The 16,632-nt window shown below is 44.2% G+C and overlaps 1 protein-coding gene across 2 annotated transcripts in view; it reads left to right on the top strand.

The window, feature by feature from the left end:
* The window catches only part of fam113 (family with sequence similarity 113), an 80,641-nt gene that overhangs the window by 23,657 nt on the left and 40,352 nt on the right, over positions 1 to 16,632 (top strand). The gene's annotated exons all lie outside the window — the stretch shown is intronic.

Below are 16,632 nucleotides of genomic sequence, written 5' to 3'. Positions count from 1 at the left end.
TGAGCCAAACTTTTATCAGCCAATTGAGCCTACAAGGGGGGCGGGCATGCATCCTCGCTCGGTCGGTGGCTTTCTCTGGGCTGCGACTGCCGCGGCCCCGGTACGGGGACCTCCAGCCCTCACCTTGTCCTCTCACTGGTGAGTTGCAATGATTTTATATTTTCATATGAGGAAAATGCGTGCTGTGTGTTTATTATTAAATTCATTAGATAACCCTTTTAGAAATGAAATTGAGTATACTAGCTATTTATAAATGACATATAGTTGACTAATCACCTTTTATTCCCGTCAATATTAACACCCACACTGCCCCCCCCCTTCAGCTGCTCCGCAAGAATATTGTCTATATTAAACCGGTCCGCGGTGCAAAAAAGGTTGGTGACCCCTGAATTAAAAGACCTTATTGTGTCTGCCTCAACCACCATCGCTGGCAGTCCATTCCACGCACTCACCACTCTGCGTTTGTTTTAAAAAAAAAATAAGAACAACTTACCCCTGGACATCTCCTCAGTACCTACTTCCAAGCACCTTAAAACTGTGCCCTCTCATGCTAGCCATTTCAGCCCTGGGAAAAAGCCTCTGACTATCCACACGATCAATGCCCCTCATCATCTTATGCACCTCTACCAGGTCACCTCCCATCCTCCATCGCTCCAAGGAGAAAAGGCCGAGTTCACAACCTATTCTCATAAGGCATGCTCCCCAATCCAGGCAATATCCTTGTAAATCTCCTCTGCACCCTTTCTTATAGTTTCCACAACCTTCCTATAATGAGGTGACCAGAAATGAGCACAGTACTCCAAGTGGGGTCAGACCAGGGTCCTTTTTTGGCTGCAACATCACCTCTCAGCTCTTAAATTCAATTCCACCATCGATGAAGGCCAATACACCGTATGCCTTCTTAACTACAGAGTCAACACAAAGTACACTGCAGGTGCTGTGGTCAAATCAACACGTACAAAAGCTGGATGAACTCAGCAGGTCGGGCAGTATCCGTTGACTGCTCATTTCAATGAATGCTGCCCGACCTGCTGAGTTCATCCAGCTTTTGTACGTGTTAACTACAGAGTCAACCTGTGCAGATGCTTTGAGTGTCCTATGGACTCAGACCCCCAAGATCCCTCTGATCCTCCATACTGCCAAGAGTCTTACCATTAATACTATATTCTGCCATCATATTTGACCTACCAAAATGAACCACTTCACACTTATCTGAGTTGAACTCCATTTGCCACTTCTCAGACCAGTTTTGCATCCTGTCAATGTCCTGCTGTAACCTCTGACAGCCCTCCACACTATCCACAACACCCCCAACCTTAGTGTCATCAGCAAACTTACTCATCCCTCCACTTCCTCATCCAAGTCATTTATAAGAGTCATGAAGAGAAGGCTTCCAGAGCAGATCCCTGAGGCATCTGTTCTGGGACCCATTGTTCAGACCTAGAGTGTGCACCTGCCCTGGCACAGGGTGCAAGGTAACATCCCCCATCTCCACTCTCCCCCCCCCTCCCCCCAACCTCTCTCCCCCCACCCCCCCCCCCCCAGTTCCCACCCACACCCGCATCATCCAAGCCTAGAGTGTGCACCCGCCCTGGCACAGAGGTCCAGGTCAGCCTCCTGACACCACATCACTATAACTTTTAAAAATATTAGGAAGGATAGATAGGTTTTTCAGATATATAAAGACTGAAAGAGGGGTGACAGTGGATATCGGAGTGCTGGAAAATGACCCTGGAGAGGCGACAAAGAAATGGTGGACGAACTTATTAAGTATTTTGTGTCATTCTTCACTATGAAAGGACAGTCAAATGACCAAGCTGCAAATATAAAAGGTAAAACCTAATAATGAGATAATTGATCAAAGCTACAGGGAAGTAGTTGCAGGAGGCAGGCATCTGGGTGACCGTCAGGAGAAATGGAAATGGCCAGTTAGAGCAGAGCACTCCTGTGGCCATTCCCCTCAAATTTAAGTATACTGCTTTGGTGCTTCTGTGGGGGATGACCTCCCAGAAGAATGCCATGGCAACTGGGTTACAGGCACCAAGCCTGGGTCCATGGTACAGAAGGGAAAGAGAGAAGAAGGGAGTGGTAGTGATAGGGGACTCGATAGTGAGTGGAACAGACAGGAGATTCTGTGGATGCGAACGGGAAACCCAGATGGTATGTTGCCTCCCAGGTGCCAGGGTCAGGGATGTCTCAGATCGTGTCCACAATATTTTGGAGAGGGAGGGAGAGCAGCCAGATGTCTAGGTACATATTGGTAGCAATGACATAGGAAGGAAAAGCCAAGAGGTCCTGAAGAGAGAATTCAGAGAGCTAAATCTAGAAAGCTGAGAAGCAAGGTAGTAATTTCTGGATTGCTGCCTGTGCCATGTGCCAGTGAGGGTAGAAACAGGATGATTTGGCAGATAAATGTGTGGCTGAGAAACTGGTGCAGGGGACAGGGTTTCAGGTTCTTCAATCATTGGGGGAGGCATGACCTGTTCAAAAGTGCTGGGTTGCATCTGAACCCAAAGAGGACCAATATTCTCGCAGGCAGGTTTGTTAAAGCTGTTGGGGAGGGTTTAAACTAATTTGGCAGGGGGATGGGAACCAGAGTCAAGGAACTCAGAATAGAACGGATGGTAAAAAAGCAAAGATAGCGGGCAGTCAGACTGTCTGGAAGGGTAGGCAGATGATGGGAAATAACTGCAGCCAGCAAGCTGAGTATCAGTGCATTAGGGATGCAGAATCAAAAAGGGGAGCAAATACGGTACTCAAAGAGTATCTAACTGCGCGTAGTACAAGAAATACCAGTGGAGTGCCTCAGCAATCTGTTCTGGGACCCTACTCTTTGTGATTTTTATAAATAACCTGCATGAGGAAGTGGAGGGATGGGTTAGTAAATTTGCTGATGACACAAAGGTTTGGGGTGTTGTGGACAGTGTGGAGGGCATTCAGAGGTTACAATGGGACATTGATAGAATGTAAAACTGGGCTAAGAAGTGGCAGATGGAGTTCAACCCAGATAAGTGTGAGGTGGTTCATTTTGGTATGTCAAATATAATGGCAGAGTATAGTATTAATGGTAAGACTCTTGGCAGTGTGGAGGATCAGAAGGATCTTGGGGTCAGAGTCCACAGGACTCTCAAAGCTGCTGCGCAGGTCGACTCTGTGGTTAAGAAGGCATGTGGTGCATTGGCCTTCATCAACCGTGAGAATTAGTTTACGAGCTCAATTCTGGTTGCCTCACTATAGGAAGGATGTGGAAACCATAGAAAGGGTGCAGAGGAGATTTACAAGGATGTTGCCTGGACTGGGGAACATGCCTTATCAGAGTAGGTTGTGTGAACTTGGCCTTTTCTTGGAGCGACGGAGGATGAGAGGTGATTTGATAGAGGTGTACAAGATAAAGAGAGGCTTTCCCCAGGACTGAAATGGCTATCATGAGAGGGCACAATTGTAAGGTGCTTGGAAATAGATTCAGAGGAGATGTCAGGGGTAAATTTCACGCAGAGAGTGATGATTGCATGGGATGGGCTGCCAGCGGCAGCAGTGGAGGTGGAAATGATAGGATCCTTTTAAGAGATTCCTGGATGGGTACATGGAGCTTAGAAAAATAAAGGGCTATGGGTAAAGCCTAGGTAGTTCTAAGGTAGGGACAAGTTCAGCACAGCTTTGTGGGCCGAAGGGCCTGAATTGTGTTGTAGATTTTCTGTATTTCTAAATAAGGTGGATGATCTTGTTGCACTATTACAGATATAGTTGGATGCCTCGGCAAGGGAGATGAGGCGGAGTACAGGGCTACGGTGGGAAACTTTGTCACATGGTGCGAGCAGAATCATCGTGCAGCTTAATGTGAAAAAGACTAAGGAACTAGTGGTGGACCTGAGGAGGGCTAAGGCACCAGTCACCCCTGTTTCCATCCAAGGGGTCAGTGTGGACATGGTGGAGGATTACAAATACCTGGGGATACGAACTGACAATAAACTGGACTGGTCAAAGAACACTGAGGCTGTCTACAAGAAGGGTCAGAGCTGTCTCTATTTCCTGAGGAGACTGAGGTCCTTTAACATCTGCCAGACGATGCTGAGGATGTTCTACGAGTCTATGGTGGCCAGTGTTATCATGTTTACTGTTGTGTGCTGGGGCAGCAGGCTGAGGGTAGCAGACATCAACAAACTCATTTGTAAGGCCAGTGATGTTGTGGGGGTGGAACTGGACTCTCCGATGGTGGTGTCTGAAAAGAGGATGCTGTCCAAGTTGCATGCCATCTTGGACAATGACTCCCATCCACTCCATAATGTACTGGTTAGGCACAGGAGTACATTCAGCCAGAGACTCATTCCACCGAGGTGTAACACTGAGCATCATAGGAAGTCATTCCTGTCTGTGGCCATCAAACTTTACAACTCCTCCCTCGGAGTGTCAGACACCCTGAGCCAATAGGCTGGTCCTGGACTTATTTCCACTTGGCATGATTAACTTATTATTTAATTATTTATGGTTTTATATTGCTATACTTCTACACTATTCTTGGTTGGCACGGCTGTAACGAAACCCAATTTCCCTCTGAATCAATAAAGTATGTCTGTCTGTCAGATTGCCAGGTATGATGTTGTACCTATCATTGAATTATGGCTGAAAGATGGTTGTAGTTGGGAGCTGAATGTCCAAGGTTACACATTATATCGAGGGATAGGAAGGTAGACAAAGGGGGTGGTGTGGCTCTACTGGTAAAGAATACCATCCAATCAGTAGAAAGGTGTGACATAGGATTGGAAGGTGTTGAATCCTTGTGGGTTGAGTTAAGAAATTGCAAGGGTCAAAGGACGTTGATGTCAGTCATATACAGGCCTCCCAACGGTGGCTGGGAGGTGGACCACAGATTACAACAGGAAATAGAAAAGATGTCTAAAGGGCAATGTTATGGTAGTCATGGGAGATTTTTAACATGCAGGTCAATTGGGAAAAATCCGGTTAGTAATGGATCTCGAGAGTGAGTTTGTTGAATGCCTAAGAGATGGCTTTTTAGAGCAGTTTGTCATTGAGTCTACTAGGGGATCAGCTATACTGGATTGGGTGTTACGTAATGAACTGGAGGTGACTAGGAAGCTTAAGGTAAAAGAACCCTTAGGAACCAGTGATCACAATATGATTGAGTCCAACTTGAAATTTGATAAGGAGAAAGTGAAGTCTGATGTAGCAGTATTTCAGTGGAGTAAGGGAAATTACAGTGGTATGAGAGAGGAGTTGGCCAAAGTAAATTGGAAGGAGGTGCTGGCAGGGATGTCAGCAGAGCAACAATGGTGTGCATTTCTGGGAAAAATGAGGAAGGTACAGGACATAATCCAAAAATGAAGAAATACTCAAATGGTAAAATAGTACCACTGTGGCTGACAAGGGATGTCAATGCTCTTGTAAGAGCAAAAGAAAGGGCATAGAACAAAGCAAAAATTAGTGGGAAGATAGAGGATTGGGAAACTTTTTAAAAATAAAACCTACAGAGAGCAACTAAAAAAATCATTAGAAGGGAAAAGATGAAATATGAAAGCATCTAGCATATAATATCAAAGAGGATAGTAAAAGTTGTTTGAAAAATGTTAAAAATAAAAAAGAAATGAAAGTGGATAAAGGACCTCTAGAAAATGAGGCAGGAGAAATAATAACAGGGGACAAGGAGATGGCTGATGAAATAAATGAGTATTTTGCATCAATCTTCACTGTGGAAGACTATCAGTATGCCTGATGTTGTAGTGTGTGAAGGAACAGAAGTGGAAGCAGTTTACTATTAAAAGAGAAGGTGCTCAAAAAGCTGAAAGACCTAAAGGTATGTAACTCACTCAGAGCAGATGAACTACACCTTAGGGTTCTGAAAGTGCAAGGGTAAAAGGACCCTGATGGCAGTTATATACAGGCCTCCCATCAGAAGCTGGGATGTGGACCACAGATTACAACAGGAAGTAGAAAAGGACTGTCAAAATTGCAGCGTTGTGATAGTCATGGGAGATTTCAACATGCAGGTCGATTGGGGAATATCAGGTTGGAAATGGATCTGAAGAGAGTGAGCTGTTTGTTGAATGCCTAAGAGATGGCTTTTTAGAGTAGTTTGTCTTTGAGCCTACTAGGGGATCAGCTATACTGGATTGGGTGTTATGTAATGAACCAGAGGCGATTAGGGAGCTCAAAAAGCTGAAAGACCTAAAGGTACCTATGTCACCCAGACTAGATGAACTACACCTTAGGGTGGTGGCATTAGAAATGATCTTTCAAAAACTATTGGACTCTGGCATAGTGTCAGAGGACTGGAAATTTGCAAATGTCACTCCACTCTTTAAGAAAGGAGGAAGGCAGCAGACAGGAAATTATAGACCAGTTAGCCTGACCTCAGTGGTTGGGAAGATGTTGGAATCAATTGTTAAAGATGAGATGAGGGAATACTTGGTGACATAAGACAAGATAGTACAAAGTCAGCATGGTTTCCTTCAGAGAAAATCCTGCCTGACAAACCTGTTAGAATTCTTTGAGGAGATTACAAGTAGGATAGATAAAGGGGATGTAGTGGATCTTGTATATTTGGACTTTCAGAAGGCGCCACACATGAGACTGCTTACCAAGTTAAGAGCCCATGGTGTTACAGGAAAGTTACTGGGATGGTTAGAGCATTGGCTGATTGGTTGGCTGCCGGTGACTAGTGGTGTTCCTCAGGGGTCATTGTTGGGACCACTTCTTATGCTGTATATAAGTGATTTAGATGATGGAATAGATGGCTTTGTTGCCAAGTTTGCAGATGATATGAAGATTGGTGGAGGGACAGGATGCAGAAGGAGTTAGACAGATTAGAAGAAAGGGTAATAAAGTGGCAAATGAAATGCAGTATTGGAAAGTCCATGGTCATGCACTTGGTAGTAGAAATAAATGTGCGGTCCATTTTCTACACAAAGAGAAAATCCAAAGATCTGAGATGCAAAGGGATTTGGGAGTCCTTGTGCGGAACACCCTAAAGGTTAACTTGCCAGTTGAGTCATTGCTGAGGAAGGCAAATGCCATGTTAGCATTCATTTCAAGAGGTCTAGAATATAAGAGAAAGGATGTGATGCTGAGGATTTATCAGGCACTGGTGAGGCCTCACCTCGAGTCTTGTGTACGATTTTAGGCTCCTCATCTTAGAAAAGATGTGGTGGCATTGGAGAGGGTTCAGAGGAAGTTCATAAAGGATGATTTCAGGAATGAAAGGGTTATCAAACAAGGAATGTTTGATGGCTCTGGGTCTGTACTCACTGGAATTCAGAAAGATGATGGGGGAATCTCATTGAAACCTTTCAAATGTTGAAATGCCTCTACAGAGTAGATGTGGAAAGGATGTTTCCCATGGTGGATGAGTCTAGGACAAGAGGGCACAGCCTCAGAATAAAGGGGCGTCCATTTAGTACTCCAGTCAATGACTCCCATCGAGAAACTTACTGCTTTTTAAAGCTCTTTGCCCACCTGCTCAGGGATGCTCCAATTTCAGAATCAGGTCAACTTAGCAGCAATTCAATATAATGCATTATATAGAAGAGAAAAAAATAATAGGTCAATAAATTACAGTATACGTATGTTGAATAGATTTAAAAGATCATGCAAAAACAAATAATATATATAAAAAAAGTGAGGTAGCGTTCACGGGTTCAATGTCGATTTAGGAATCGGATGGCAGAGGGGAAGAAGCTGTTCCCCGAAACACTGATTGTGTGACTTCAGGCTCCTGTACCTCCTACCTGAAGGTAACGGTGAGAAAAAGGCATACCCTGAGTGCTGAGGGCAATTTGGAGTATTGTGTGCAGTTTTGGTCACCTACGTACAGGAAAGATGTAAACAAGGTTGAAAGATTGCTGAGAAATTTTTACAAGGATGTTGCTGGGTCTGGGGAACCTGAGTTATAAGGAAAGCTTGATCAGGACTGTATTTAGAATGTAGAAGATTGAGAGGAGATTTGATAGAGGTATACGACATTATGAAGGGTACAGATAGGGTAAATGCAAACAGACTACAACCCGAGGTTATGGGTTCAGAATGAAAGCCAGGGGGTTTGAGGGGAAACTTCCTCACTCATTAGGCTGTGAGAGTGTGGAATGAGCTGTCAGTACAAGTGGTCAATGCAAGCTCGGTATCAAAGTTTGAGAAGTTTGGATAGGTATGTGGATTGTACTGATGTGGAGGGCTATGGTCAGTGCAGGTCATTGGGAATCGGCAGTTTAAAAGAGGCCAAATGGGGTTATCACAGCCCTTTTGAGAATGTCCTCTGAGCACGCAGGCACCTGATGGTAGTTCCTAACTACCATTGACTTCCTAAATTATTAACTTTACGAAAAGTCCTGGATGTCTGAGAATGGATAACGATCAGGGAGATGGTAAGGCATTGGTAATCGCCACATGGGCAGCAGCCACCATGGGACTTGGGACCATTTGATCGGCGCACAATGTCAAATCTTTCCACATTGGCAAACCCAGCTTCACAGTTGCCAGCTTTTCTGGGTCCGGTCTATGCGCACAGCTATGGACTGGCAGGCCGGTTGTGGAAATGGGGTGATTGACACCATGTTTTGTGACTGTAGTTGAGAATGTGGGCTTGGTGAGGTCTGGGAATTTGCCCAGCAGTCGAGTGAACTCGCATGTGATGGTGCATGCACTTGACAGAGTTGTTGTGGGGAACATATTGGAGAGCAATTTAACAACCCAAAGTCCTTGACATCCACAAGCCGGCAGTTCTTAAGGTCAACCAACAATCCTTGGGCACACAGGAAATCTGTGCCAAACAGAAGTCTAGCCACTTATGCCAGGACAAAAACCCATGTATAACGTTGCCTACTGAAGCAAAGTGTCACCATTCATGTCCTGTAAGTCTGAATGGACTTGATGGGTACTTGGCATCTGTCTTCACTGTGCAAGACACCAGCAGTGTGCCAGAGGTCTGCGAGTGTCAGGGAGCAGGAGCAAGTGTCATTGCTATTACAAAGGAAAAAGTGCTTGGCAAACTCGAAGGCCAAGAGGTGGAAAGGTCACCTGGGCCAGAGTCCTGAGAGAGGCTGGAGAGATAACAGATGCATTATCATGATCTTTCAAGAATCACTTGATTCTGGTGCAGTCCCAGAGGATTGAAAGACTGCATATGTCACTCCACTCTGTAACAAGGGAGGAAGGCAAAAGAAAGGAAATTATAAATCAGTTGGCCTAATCTCAGTGGTTGGGAAAGTGTTGGAGTCTATTATTAAGGATGAGGGTTCGGGTACTTGGAGACTAATGATAAAATAAATCAAAGTCAGCATGGTTTCTGTAAAGGGAAATCTTGCCTGACAAATCTGTTAGAGTTCTTTGAGGAAGTTACAAGCAGTGTAGACAAAGGAGAGGCATTTAGTCTGATTTTCAGGTGTTTGATAAGGTGCCACGCATGAGGCTGCTTAACAAGATAAAATCCTATGGTGTTAGAGGAAAGATACTGCAGGAATGGCAGAATAGCTAAAAGACAGGAGGCAGCAAGCGGGAATAAAAAAGGCTTTTTTGATTGGCTACCAGTGACTTGATGGTCCTCCGGGGTCAGTATTGGGACAACTACTTTTCACATCGTTTGTCAATGATTCAGATAATGGAATTGTTGGCTCTGTGGCAAAGTATGCAGATGATTCAAAGATAGGTGGAGGGGTAGGTAGTGCTGAGGAAGCAATACGATTGCAGCAGGACTTTGTCAAATTGGAAGAATGGGCAAAATGTGGCAGATGGAATACAATGTTGGGAAATGTATGATAATGCACTTTGGAAAAAGGAATAATAGTGTGCACTATTACCTAAATGGGAATAAGGTTCAAACATCAGAGGTGCAGAGGGACTTAGGAGTCCTCGTGCAAGACTCCCAGATGGTTAATTTACTGGTTGAGTCTGTGGTAAAGAAGGCAAATGTAATTTTGGCATTTATTTCAATGGGAATAGAATATAAAGGCAAGGAGAAAATGCTGAGGCTTTATAAGGCACTAGTCAGGCCGCATTTCAAGTATTATCAATGGTTTGGGCCCCATATCTCAGAAAGAATGTGTTCTCATTGGGGAGAGTCTAGAGGAGGTTTACAAGGATGATTCCAGAAATGAAAGGGTTACCTTACAAGGAACATTTGATGGAGGAGGGGCAGGTAGTGTTGAGGAAACAGGTAGGATGCAGAAGGACTTAGACGGATTAGGAGAATGGTCAAGAAAGTGACAAATGAAATATGATGTTGGAAAACGCATGGTCATGCACTTTGCTTCTAGAATTAAATGTGCAGACTATTTTCTAAACAGGGAGAAAATCCAGAACACTGAGATGCAAAGGGACTTGGGAGTCTTTGTGCAGAACAGCCTGAAGATTAACTTGCAGGTTGAGAAGGTGGTCAGGAAGCCAGATGCCAACGTTAACGTTCATTTCAAGAGGTCTAGAATACAAGGGCAAGATTGTGATGCTGAGGCCTCACCTTGAGTGTTGTGAATGATTTTGGGTCCCTCATCTTAGTAAAGATGTGCTGGTATTAGAGAGAGTTCAGAGGAGATTAACAAGGATGATCCAGGAATGAAAGGGTTGTACAAGGAATGTTTGATGCCTCTGGGTCTGTACTGGCTGGAGTTCAGAAGAATTGGTGGGGGGGGGGGGTCTTTCAAATGTTGCAAGGCCTAGACAGAATAGATGTGGAAAGGATGTTTCCCATGGTGGGAGAGTCTAGGTCAAGAGGGCACAGCCTCAGGATGGAGGGCTGCCCTTTCAAAACGAGAGATGCGGAGAAGTTTCTTTTGTGTGGAATTTGTTGCCACGTGCAGCTGTGGAGGCCGGTTGTTGGATGTATTTAAGGGAGAGATTGACAGGTTCTTGATTGGACATGGCATTATAGGTTTTGGGATGAAGGCCGGGAACTGGGGTTGAGCAGAAGGAAAAAGGATCAGCTATGATTGAATGGCGGAGCAGACTCGGTGGACCAGATGGCATAATTCTGCTCCTATGTCTTGTGGTCTTATGAAAACCTACTGAATGTTGAAAGGAATAGAAAGGGTGGATGTGCAGAGGATGTTTCCTGTGGTGGTGGTATCCACAACTTGAGGGCACAGTCTCAAAATTGAGGGGCGACCCTTTAGACCAGAGGTAAGGAGGAATTGGTTTAGCCAGTGAGTAGTATGTTTGTGGGATGTTCTGCTACAGACTGCAGTGGAAGTGACTCCATGGGTATATTTAAGGTTGAAGTTGATCGTTTCCTGATTGGTCAGGTCATAAAAGGATATGGTGAGAAGGCAGGTGTATGGGGTTGAGTGGGATCTGGGATCAGCCATGGTGGAATGGTGGAGCAGGCTTGATGGGCTGAATGGCCTAATTCTGCTCCTGTGTCTTATGGTCTTATGATTCTGCTTACATTGGCAGCCCTCTGTGAGACATCATTGCTCTTTGCCTTTTCATCAAAAGGTGATGCTGACAGCGTACTCACTTGAGTGCCCATGTCACTCAATAAGCACAGCCCTGAAATGGTGTCCATAATGAATGCCAGGGACCACCCTGGCAGCTGACACCTACAGTGTTCACGGCCCTCTGAGGTCTCGATGCAAAATTGACTGTGACAGAACAAGATGGTTGGCACTTCTTAGCGTTCCTACCAAAGTGAGCGTGGCAAAAATACAGGCTCGGTGTTGTCTGGTTCATAGTCGTGGATGTCCTGATGTTGGGGGCCTTGCAGACCGGGCTTACTGAGGTGGGGAAAAGAGGAGGAACGATGCACTACTGTCAGGGTAAGTGTAGTAATCTGTGTATAGTCCTTTTCATGGTTATATTACTGAGGCCTACACAAACTTGATCAGGCATTTCCTGCATGAAGAGTTCTTTGAAAGTAAAACAAGGAGAGACAGCATACAATTATAGGAAAGATGTCAACAAAATAGGATAGGACTGGACCCAGGGTTGAGATTTTTGATTGGAGAAAGGCTAACTGAGGAGATGCGAAAGGACTTAGAAGGAGTGGATTGGGACAGTTTGTTTTATGGGAAGGATGTAATAGAGAAATGGCGGTCAATTAAAGGTGAAATTTTGAGGGTACAGAATCTTTATGTTCCTGTTAGGTTGAAAGGTTAAAAGTTTGAGAGAGCCATGGTTTTCGAGGGATATTGGAAACTTGGTTAGGAAAAAAGAGATATCTACGATAAATATAGGCAGCATGGAGTAAATTTGGTGCTCGAGGAATATAAAGAATGTAAGAAGAATCTTAAGAAAGAAATTAGAAAAATTAAAAGAAGATACGAGGTTGCTTTGGCAAGTAAGGTGAAAATAAATCCAAAGGGTTTCTATAGTTATATTAATAGCAAAAGGATAGTGAGGGATAAAATTGGTCCCTTACAGAATCAGAATGGACAGCTATGTGTGGAGCCGAAAGAGATGGGGGAGATTTTGAACAACTTCTTTTCTTCGGTATTCACTAAGAAGGATATTGAATTGTGTAAGGTAAGGGAAACAAGTCGGAAAGTTATGGAAGCTATGACGATTAAAGAGGAGGAAGTACTAGCGCTTTTAAGAAATATAAAAGTGGATAAATCTCCGGGTCCTGACAGGATATTCCCTAGGACCTTGAGGGAGGTTAGTGTAGAAATAGCAGGGGCTCTGACAAATATTTCAAATGTCATTAGAAACGGGGATGGTGCCGGAGGATTGGCATATTGCTCATGTGGTTCCATTGTTTAAAAAGGATTCTGAGAGTAAACCTAGCAATTATAGGCCTGTTAGTTTGACGTCAGTGGTTGGTAAGTTAATGGAAAGTATTCTTAGAGATGGTATATATAATTATCTGGATAGACAGGGTCTGATTAGGAACAGTCAACATGAATTTGTGCGTGGAAGGTCATGTTTGACAAATCTTATTGAATTTTTTGAAGAGGTTACGAGGAAAGTTGACAAGGGTAAAGCAGTGGATGTTGTCTATATGGACTTCAGTAAGGCCTTTGACAAGGTTCCGCACGGAAGGTTAGTTAGGAAGGTTCAATCGTTAGGTATTAATGTTGAAGTAGTAAAATGGATTCAACAGTGGCTGGATGGGAGATGCCAGAGAGTAGTGGTGGATAACTGTTTGTCAGGTTGGAGGCCGGTGACTAGTGGTGTGCCTCAGGGATCTGTACCGAGTCCAATGTTGTTTGTCATATACATTAATGATCTGGATGATGGGGTGGTAAATTGGATTAGTAAGTATGCAGATGATACTAAGGTAGGTGGCGTTGTGGATAATGAAGTAGGTTTTCAAAGTTTGCAGAGAGATTTAGGCCAGTTAGAAGAGTGGGCTGAACGATGGCAAATGGAGTTTAATGCTGGTAAGTGTGAGGTGCTACATTTTGGTAGGACTGATCAAAATAGGACATACATAGTAAATGGTAGGTCATTGAAGAATGCAGTAGAACAGAGTGATCTAGGAATAATGGTGCATAGTTCCCGGAAGGTGGAATCTCATGTGGATAGGGTGGTGGTGAAAGCTTTTGGTATGTTGGCCTTTATAAATCAGAGCATTGATTATAGGAGTTGGGATGTAATGTTAAAATTGTACAAGGCATTGGTGAGGCCAAATTTGGTGTATTGTGTACAGTTCTGGTCACCGAATTATAGGAAAGATGTCAACAATATAGAGTACAGAGAAGATTTACTAGAATGCTACCTGGGTTTCAGCACCTAAGTTACAGGGAAAGATTGAACAAGTTAGGTCTTTATTCTTTGGAGTGTAGAAAGTTGAGGGGGGATTTAATAGAGGTACTTAAAATTATGAGGGGGATAGATCGAGTTGATGTGGATAAGCTTTTTCCATTGAGAGTAGGGGAGATTCAAACAAGAGGACATGAATTGAGAGTTAAGGGGCAAAAGTTTAGGGGTAACACAAGGGGGAATTTCTTTACTCAGAGTGGTAGCTGTGTGGAACGAGCTTCCAGTAGAAGTGATAGAGACAGGTTTGATATTGTCACTTAAAGTAAAATTGGATAGGTATATGGACAGGAAAGGAATGGAGGGTTATGGGCTGAGTGCAGGTCAGTGGGACTAGGTGAGAGTAAGTGCTCGGCATGGACTAGAAGGGCCGGGAAGGCCTATTTCCATGCTGTATTTGTTATATGGTTATACTGTCCATTAGCTCTGAAGGCCTAGTATCACCGAGACCAAGTAAGCAGAGCCACTGTGTGGCATATGCAGACTCCAGTTGTGTAGAAGTCCATAGGACCATAAGACATAGGAGCAGAATTAGACCATTTGGCTCATCGAGTCTGCTCTGTCATTTAATTGTGGCTGATACTTTTTCCCCCTGCTCAGCCCCATTCCCCACCCTTCTCTCCATAACCTTTGGTGCTGTATCCAATCAAGAACTTATCGAGCTCTGCCTAAAATACCCCCAACAATCTGGCCTCCACAGCTGATTGTGGGAATTAATTGCACAAATGCAGTACCCTCTGGCTAAAGAAATTCCTCTGCATTTCTGTTATAAATGATCACACCTCTATCCTGACGTTGTGCCCTCTTGTCCTTGACTCCCCCACTATGGGAAACATCTTTTCCACCTCTGCTCCGTCTGGGCCTTTCAACGTTCAAAAGGTTTCAATGAGATGCCCCCTCATCTTTCTAAATTCCTGTGAGTACAGATCCAGAGAACGTAAAACAGATATTTACAGCACATTACAGGCCCTTCGGCCCACAATTTTGTGCCAACTATGTAACCTACTCTACAAACTGCCTAGAATTTCCCTATCACATAGTCCTCTAATTTCCTAAGCTCCATGTACCTATCTAAGAGGTTCTTGAAAGACCCTAATGTATCTGCTTCCACCACTGCTGCTGGCAGTGCATTCCACGCACCCACCACTCTCTATGTGGAAAAACATACTCCTGATCCCCTCGGTACCTATTTCCAAGCACCTTAATACTATGCCCCCTCATGTTAGCCATTTCAGCCCTGGAAAAAGCCTCTGGCTATCCACACGATCGATGCCCCTCATAATCTTATGCACCTCTGTCAAGCCACCTCTCATCCTCCGTTGCTCTAAGGAGTAAAGGCCAAGTTCACTCAACCTAATCTGATAAGGTATGCCCTCCAATTCAGGCAACGTCCTTGTAAATCTCCTCTGCATTCTCTTTATAGTATTCACATCCTTTTTGCTGTGAGGTGATCAGATCTGAACACAGTACTCTAAGTGGGGTCTGACCAGGGTCTTATACAGCTGTAACATTACCTCAGGCCTCTTAAACTCAATCCCATGGCTGACGAATGCCAACACACCATACGCCTTCTCAACAGAGTTAGGGTTAGCAGCAGCAGCAGCTTTGAGTATCCTATCGACACAGACCCCAAGCCCTGTCAGGTCCTCCACACCGCCAAGAGTCTTACCATTTATGTTATATTCTGTCTTCAAATTTGACCTACCAAAATGAAGCATTAAACGCATGTGGGTTGAAGTCCATCTGCTACTTCTCAGCCCAGTTCTGCATCTTATCGATGTCCTGCTGTAAACTCTGACAACCCTTCATACTATCCACAACACCCCAACCTTTGTGACATCAGCCCAATCTTCTACTACTTCATCCAGGTCATTTATGAAAATCACAAAGAGACCATAAGACCAGATACAGGAGCAAAAGTAGACCATTCAGCCCATCGAGTCTGCTCTGCCGATCAATCATGGGCTGATTGAAATCTTCCAGTCATCCCCACTCCCCTGCCTTCTCCACATACCCTACGATGCCCTGGCTAATCAAGAACCTATCTATCTTTGCTTTAAATACAACCAGTGACTTGGCCTCCACAGCTGCTCATGGCAACAAATTCCACAGACTTACCACCCTATGGCTTAAGTGATTTCTCTGCATTTCTGTTCTAAATGGACGTCCTTCAATCACGAAGTTTTGCCCTCTTGTCCAATACTCCCTTATCATGGGAAATAACTTTGCCATATCTAATCTGTTCAGGCCTTTTAACATTCTGAATGTTTTTATTGAGATCCCCCCTCATTCTCCTGAATTTCAGGGAATACAGCCCAAGAGCTGCCAAGACGTTCCTCATACAGTAACCCTTTCATTCCTGGAATCATTCTCGTGAATCTTCTCTGAACCCTCTCCAATGTCAGTATGTATATCCTTTCTAAAGTAAGGAGCCCAAAACTGTGCACAATGTTCCAAGTGTGTTCTCATGAATGCCTTGTAGAGCCAACACATCTGCTTTGACTGTCTTGCTTGTAATTTCCTCAAAAAATTGCATAGGTTTGTCAGGCAGGATTTTCCTTTCAGAAAACCATGCTGGCTTTGGCCTATCTTGTTATGTGCCTCCAGGTATTCTGTAATCTCATACCTAACATTTGATTCCAACAACTTCCCAACCACTGATGTAAGGCTAACAGCTCTATAGTTTCCCTTCTGCTGTCTCCCACCCTCCTTAAATAGTGGAGTAACATTTGCAATTTTCAGTCATCCGGTACAATGACAGAATCTATCAATTCTTGAAAGGTCATCATTAATGCCTCCACAATCTCTCCAGCTACTTCCTTCAGAACTCAAGGCTGCATTTCATCAGGTCCAGGAGATTTATCCACCCTCAGACCATTAAGCTTCCTGAGCACCTTCTCAGTCATAATTTTCACTGCATAAACTTCACTTCCCTGA

The sequence above is a fragment of the Hypanus sabinus genome, chromosome 3 (genome assembly GCF_030144855.1).
Source record: "Hypanus sabinus isolate sHypSab1 chromosome 3, sHypSab1.hap1, whole genome shotgun sequence".
NCBI classification, from domain to species: Eukaryota; Metazoa; Chordata; class Chondrichthyes; order Myliobatiformes; family Dasyatidae; genus Hypanus; species Hypanus sabinus.
Note: the sequence above shows the minus strand (reverse complement) of the source record. Positions and strands in the feature narration are given on the sequence as shown.